The 7,998-nt window shown below is 36.3% G+C and overlaps 1 non-coding gene across 1 annotated transcript; it reads right to left on the reverse strand.

Annotated features, from left to right (window-relative positions):
- Positions 1 to 4,065: 4,065 nt before the first annotated feature.
- TRNAS-GGA (transfer RNA serine (anticodon GGA)) lies at positions 4,066 to 4,138 on the reverse strand. Its single transcript has one exon. It is a non-coding gene; the product is annotated as a tRNA-Ser (tRNA).
- Positions 4,139 to 7,998: the final 3,860 nt, after the last annotated feature.

Below are 7,998 nucleotides of genomic sequence, written 5' to 3' on the forward strand. Positions count from 1 at the left end.
GGATTCCTACACTGGGAAAATGAGCCCACTTAATATTTGGCTTTGAACATCAGTTGAGCTTATTTACAGCCGAGCTGGAAGGCTGTAAGAGACAGAGATTCCATTGTTAATGGGTGTACACAAAATCTCAGCCATTCCAAGACTCAGGGCAGAAGTAATAATTTGAAAGGAGTTTGGATCAGACCCACATGATCATCTTGTAGATCCTCCCAGAGAGGTAGAAAGCATCTGGGCCTCACCTTTGGGAAATGGAGACTTTTTATTTGAAGCTTGTTTTACTACATGGACACTGTTGGTTGGAAGCACTATTTTGGAACTCTCTCTCTAGTTTATTTGTAGCAGGACCCAAGCCCATATACCAGCCTGTTAGCACCCATACTGAAACATCTCATGCCAAACAATAAGTCAGGTAGAAATACAACTCCACTGACCAGCAGATTTGCTGATATAAGACACTCTGAGACCACAGCTCAGAATGAGACTCCACCCTGCCCAAAGGGCTTTCCTGGTGGCTCGGATGGTAAAGAATCTACCTGAAATGTGGGAGATTTGGGTTTGATCCCTGGGTTGGGAAGATCCTCTGGAGGAGGGCATGGCAACCCATTCTAGTATTCTTGCCTGGAGAATCTCCATGGACAGAGGAGTCTGGTGGGCTGCAGTCTGGCCTACAGTCCATGAGGTCACAGAGTTGGACACAACTGAGTGACTAAGCACACTGCCTACAGAGGGCCTAGGGTGCATCCCCACATATCAGTGCACCAGTCTTGGCCCCAGGACCCCCAAGGCCCTGCAGCCAGAGACCCGGGGGCCTGAGTCTGTCCACAGCAGGCCAACACCAGAATGAGAACATGCCAGACCTCACAGCCAACTATGTCAAGAGCTGGTGTCTTCCACTTGTAAGCCAGTATTAGTCACAGAACACAGTGGATCACAGCCACCTACCAGCACCCAAACAACAGCCTGAGACCTACCCAGACCCCAACTGCAGTCACTTGGATCCCTAAAGACAATAATCTCATGCCCCAGCCTTAGCCACCAGTGGCTGACAGCCTCTGTACAACACAGGATATGGCAACCAGCTAGACCGGAAGCCAGCCCACCATATCAGACCATCCACAGTAGTCAGGCACCAAAACAAAAGGATGTGCACAGCCCAAATAAGGAGCAACCCTAGAGCAAATACCTCTGGTAACCTGAAAGGAACGTATGGCTGAGAACATAGCATGTCTCCTACAAAAAGACATTTCTCAATGTTCAGAAACATGACCAACCCACCAAATACAGAGAAATAAAAACAGCAAATCAGGCAAAATGATGCAACAGAGAAATATATATCAAATGAAGGAACAAGGTAAAACCCCAGAAGAACAATTGAAATGGAAATTGGCACAACTTTAAGAGACTAGAAATCAACTATTGAAAAAGAAATACTACCAAAATACAAGTATATGGAGGCTAAACAGTATGCGACTAAAAACCCAATGGTTAACTAAAGAAGTCAAAGAGGAAACAAAAAAATATCAGAAGGCAAGTGAAAATGAAAAGACAATGATCCAAAATCCATGAGATGAAACAATAACAATGTCTAAGAGCAAAGTTTATAGCAATAGAAGCCTAATAGAACAAGAACAATCAGCCAAAACTAATAAATAAACAACCTAAAGTGCCATTTAAAGGAAGTAGAAAAAAAGTACAAACACAACATTAGTAGAAGAAAAGAAATCATAAAGATTAGAGAAGAAATAACTGAAATTGAAACTTAAAAAACAATAGAAAATATTAATGAAACTGGTTCACTGAAAATTGATAAATGTTTAGCCAGAACTGATCAAGAGAAAAAAAGACAGAACCCAAATCAATAAAATTTCATTTTTCAGAAATGAAAAAGAAGTTAAAAATCAACAGTATAGAAATACAAAGGACCTTAAGAGTTTACTGATGACAATTATATGACAACAAAATGGAAAAGCTAAATGAAATGGACAAATTCCTAGTAGTGTATAATCCCTCAAAACTGAATCACAAAGAAAGAAAATATGAACAGATGCATTTTCAATAATTATCAGGGAGTCTTTATGTTGGCAGAAGTTTATAATTATTTTTTAAAAAAACTAGTGGCAAGACTAATTTTAATTTGTACTTCTGCTTAAGAAATAGTGTGCTTGTGATAAAGTACTTTTAAAATAACTAATGCAAAAAAGATTCAGCTTATTGCTTAAGTATCAATAGGAATATAAAGAACTTTTTAACTTGACTAACAGAAGAGACTAAGGAAATACTAAGCAATAACCAAATGCAGGTATAAGAAAGATTTAGATTTTATTACAAGGACAGAAATACTATGTTATCTAGGATTTTTTTCACCTTTTAATCAATATTTGTATACTACTGACCTATAGTTTTACTCTTCAGATATTAGATGATTTTTGAGTGAGAAATGAGAAAGATCATATCAGCCGCATATTTTGATTAGTTGCTTTCAATACAGATTGGAGATAGGAGAGTAACAGAGACCAAATTTTTCTGTTTGTTAAGGGAATTTCCTAAAAACTAATGCTGAGTCAATGGGCATAGGTATATGATAGATAGATAGAGAGAAAGATAATGTACTTCAATTTTTTAAAAAGTATATTGTTTAGAGAACACTCTTCTGGGTTGCTAAGTCTGATTATACAGGACCTCTATGCCTTCCATTGCCTTTCAGCTATTTTACAACTCTGTAAGTTGTAAATAACTGATAGCAATGCAAAATAATTCTGGTCTACAGACAGGCAAATAAATTCTGTTAGGCAAAGGTTCAATTGATTTTCCTCCCTCATAGTGGAAAAAGTCAGTTCTCTGTCGTTTGCTCATTCATTTCAATATTCCTGATTTATAAATATGTCTGTTCTCTGGAGTTTGCTTTGAACCAACTGTTACATCTGCTTGATTCACTCGTTAATAATTAGTTCAACAAAATGCCTAGCCTATGTTTATTTTTTAACTGTGTGAAAAGAGATTTTACCTTTTTTAAAAATAATTATCAATGACAGAGAAAGAAAGAAAGAGGGGGATGAATTTGGATTTACCAAACTATCTCTTCGTTAATTTTCTCAAAAACTGATATCTGAAAAGAAGTCAACGTAAAAAAAAAAAAAGTTTCACTTCTTATTTTTGTTCTGGCATTTCTCCTATATTATCGTCTTTCAAATACTAAAAGATATCCATATTTTGGTACTAAACACAACAGAGATTGACAGAGAAAGAGAAGAGACAAAGACATACAATAGAATGGTAAATTGTTCCATCTCTTTTCTTCTTAACTGTTTCTGTAACCTAGTTTTCATGCCATATTTTTCTGCCTCTATTCATGATTCTTATATGATAACAGTATTTATCAACATTTTAGACTAAAATTAGGGAAAGAAAGGAAAAGATTAGCTAAATATTTGTTTATTTTTCTAATAAATAATTCTCAGTGAAATTCTTCAATTAACCCCAATCTGAGCTTCAGATCACTGATGTCTGATTCACTGTGACTGATTCATGTTGATATTTGGTTGAAACCAATACAATACTGTAAAGCAATTGTCCTTCAATTAAAAATAAATAAATTTTTAAAAATTACTAGGTGATCTATAAGTTCACTTCCATTTTTAAAATCTCCATGACATAGAATTACCGAGCAAAGGCCAGTGTGTAAAAGCCACATATTATATAATCATTTAATATCATATCTCTGTTGTATTTTGCTGTTTTAATTATTTTACAGTTTCTTATAAGAAAACGTACCCAACAGGTCACTTTTTAAAAGCATAAGACCTAGTATTCCTGTTCTTCCCACCAAGTTTGTTTCATTCTCATGCCATCATCTTTTCCCATCTACACCAATCAACAGTGAGTGGAGTATCACAAGATATCAATGTATATTTTTTCCAACCTTGCAGTCTAAACTGCATGGCCAGCACCCTTTAAACCAGTGAAAGCAGCTCAATCATGTCTGACTCTTTGTGACCCCATGGACTGTCCATGGAATCCTCTAGGCCAGAATACTGGAGTGGGTAGCCTTTCCCTTCTCCAGGGGAACTTCCTGACCCAGGAATCGAACCAGGGTCTCCTGCATTCCAGGCAGATTCTTTACCAACTGAGCTATCAGGGAAGCCCTTTAAAATGTATATGTTTAAAGTTAGAACATGTCATTTCTGTATTTAAATCTCTTCACAGATATCCCATTTCACCCAGAATAAAAGCTAATGCGTTTATTATATGACTAGAACAGGATCTACCAGGCCGTAGAAACTAGGCCACCAGCTGGTACTATTTTCCCCCTCATTGGCTGTCCTTGAACATTGTTGTTTTGAGTCCCCTGCATTGGCTGCTCCCCTAGAAATACACATGGCTAATCTCTTCATTTCCTTTAAAGCTTTACTCAATCTTCACCTAATTCCTGACAACTTACTTTAAATTTTAACTTCCTCTGCACCCCTACCAAATTCCCAGTTCTCCTTACCCTTCTTTAGACTGTTTCTCCATAGCACTCATCATGATATAAAGTATTTTACAGTGTACTTTTTTTGAGGTTGCTTATTGTCTGCTACATCCCACTAAAATATAAGCTATACAAAGGAAAGGGATTTTTGTCAATTTAGTTCACTAATGTATCTCAAACACTTGAAGAGTGCCTAGCAAAAGATAGATGGTCAACAATATTTGTTGAATAAATTGAAAAAGCAAAATAAATTATGGAATTGATAAATCATCCTCATCTACTTTTACTATGTCCCAAATAAACTATTTAACTGTGTCCAATTTAATACAGCTATAGATGATAGCAAGGGAAAAAAATGTACACAGGAGGTGTTGTGAACTGAATGGTTGTTTCTATCCAATTCATATATTGAAATCCTAACTGTCAATGTGATGGTATTAAGAGATAGGCTTTTGGGAAGTAATTAGGTCATGAGAGTGGATCAGTGTTCTGATATAAAGAGACCCCAGGAAGATCTCTCATCCCTTCCACCATGTGAGAACACAGGAAATAGCTGTCTAGAAAACAGATCTTCCCTGGTGGCTCAGACAGTAATGGCTCTGCCTCAATGCAGGAGACCCGGGTTTGATCCCTGGCTTGGGAACATCCTCTGGAGAAGGAAATGGCTAAACATTCCAACATTCTTGCCTGGAGAATCCCATGGACAGAGGAGCCTGGCAGTCTCAAGTCCATATGATTACAAAGAATCAGAGATGACTGAGTGACTAACACTTTCACTTTTCACTTTAGGAAGCAGGACATAAATTCTTACCAGACACCAAATCTGCCAACACCTTGATCTTAAACTTTCCAGTGCCCCGAACTGTGAGAAATATATGTGTTTTGTTTATAAGCTGTCTGGTTTATGGCATTCTGTTAAGGCAGTGCAAATGAACTAAGACAGGAGGTAATTTCAATTTTTTAAAAGCATCCCTAAATCATCAACATACATGTTAGAATCAACTTATTCAATAAAAGTATTTTAAAAACTCAAAATGTCTTTGTGCAATACTTGTGTTAGACACTGAAGATGACAAAAGAAAGACCTGTTCCTGTCCTCAAAGATTCTAAACGTTTTGATCAAACAAGTAAGTCAAAAAATATTAAAGAGGACATGAAGAAACAAATAAAAATTAAGAAAAGATTGAAATTGATCCCATCAAGCCTTTAGATCCTGAATAGAATGTTGATGCTGTAGAGTGGGCCTCTTTTAAACTCCATTGGCAGTAAACATTTTCATTTCCAATAAGTATGGGGGCAGAAGAGCACGTTATATGGAAGAAATTTTATTAGCCCTAATATCTCAGGGAAATGTTTCACAGTGTTTTATTGTAAGAATAGCCCTTGTTCAGAACTTAGAAATCCCTTTACTATAAAAAGCAATTATTTATCTTGTATAATGGAATGCTGATATCTTATATTCACCTTTACCTTCTCCAGTCACCAGTTAACGTGTGTCTCCAGTTGCATGCCTCCTTCTCCGTTTTCATTTTAAATAGCACTTATGAAGATCTTGCTATTACTTTACAAAACTTTCTGCATAACTCTTTGTTTCCTCAATCATTTACAGTTAACTCTCTCAGGTTTTAATCAAAGGAAAACTCTCTCATTGAGCTCTTCCGGAAGTTTAAAGCAGTTATTCCACTAACATTTTAAAGCGCTTGTGCTGCTTTCACTGTCGTAATGGGTACTGTTATGACTTCTAGATTATGTTAATAGGGAAACTCTCCAAAACTGAACACTCACAAAGCTCACCATTGTTCCACCTGCAGCAACCCATGCATTTACTCATGGCAGTAAATTCAATCACATTACTTCAGTTATGGCAGATTTATACTCACTTGCTATCAGTCAGTACATTGACTTTAAAATTTGGCTCAGAGTTTTTCATTACCTCTGTGGAACTTCCCTTTCACTCCTATCAGAACTGGCCTCCATTTATACATACCTTCAGTCCTTACTTTCTAATAATAAATCTCAAATTCATCAACCCCTTGTCAGGTCTCTCATCCTTGGGCAACAGAGCATTCACCTGTTATGCCCCCAAGCTATGGAATTCCCTGAATAGAACACTCCTCTCCAAATCCCTTGAGCTTTATAAATCCCTTTTTGAGTCTCACTTATTAAAATTTGCTTTTACTATTTGATCCGCCACTGACAAATGCTGTAGGCTTGGCAGTTATAAATATATATATATATATATAAGGAGATGAAAAGAGTTTTTATTTTCCTCACTATTTGTGAAAAGAACTAAAATGGCCTCTCTTCTGCTGGTGTTTTATATTTTTCATCATTTTTTTCCCTTTATTCCTTTCATTATTAGCAGAACAATCACCCTTTGGCTCCTGGCTTTGGTCACTAGCCAGGGTTTAGAGTTAAAGATTTCATGTATTGTGAGATTATAAATAAACTGGTGGCAAAATTGTTAATTATCTGGCACCCTAGTGATTGGTATAGATTATTTTAGGAGACAACATGGGCTTTGGAGAAAAACAACTCTTTCCTTGTATTAGATTGGTACAAATGTAATTGTGGTTCTGGACTGAATTTTAAATCATTATTGCGAATCTGAATGAAGTTTGATATTGGAATATATTCTTAAATAAATACAAAATATTTAATATTTTATATTAAATATATATTCTTAACATATTTAAGAATATATTCCAATATCAAACTGCAAAATTCAACAATGCAAAACCGCAATTACTTTTGCACCAACTGTTAGCTACCCTCCTCCATTGCCTGTCCTACATAGCAGCTTTCTCTTGTATTTTTAATTCATAAACATTCACACTTAATGTCACTCTCGTCAAAAGAAAAGCACATTTAGTGGCATTAAAAAGGACATATGATTTTTGTACTGTGATGGTGATATTAACAATAACATCAGACTCTGTGGGTATAGATAGCCCTATTCCAAAGCAGTCTGTTCCCAGGATTAGCTCATATTAAAAGAATATTATTTATATTTGCACTTTCCTTGACACATAACCGAGAACTATGCATACAGTGGGCATTTAAAAAATGTTTGTAGAACATTGAATCAATTATTTTTATCTCAGTTCTGTAATTTTTATTTCCATCTCCGTTTGAAAGGATCCGTTTTCTGTCTGTTTCCCTACTCATTAGAGTACATAGTTTTTCAGTCACACTTGTCCCTTCTACAGCTGTTGATCAGCCTATTGATTAGGAGCCAGAGGCTAGCTGACAGCAAGGAAAGGGCATTATATTCTGGCACAATTTCCCTCTAAGTGCTTAATGTTCTTTAAACCCCTCATTCAATTAGATGGCACAAGCTATTACACACAAGTGCCCCAACACAGAAAATTACAAGCTCATATCTGAGAGATACGGAGAAAGGAAGGCAAAGAGTAAGTTAATAGGACATTGTCTGTATGTTTGGTAAATCCTGTGGAGTTTAGGGCTCAAGGTTAATATCAGAGTGCCAGGCTATGGAATTTAAACAGCAGGTAGATTTCAATAGCACA

Source organism: Bos mutus, chromosome 1, assembly GCF_027580195.1.
Source record: "Bos mutus isolate GX-2022 chromosome 1, NWIPB_WYAK_1.1, whole genome shotgun sequence".
Lineage (NCBI taxonomy): Eukaryota > Metazoa > Chordata > Mammalia > Artiodactyla > Bovidae > Bos > Bos mutus.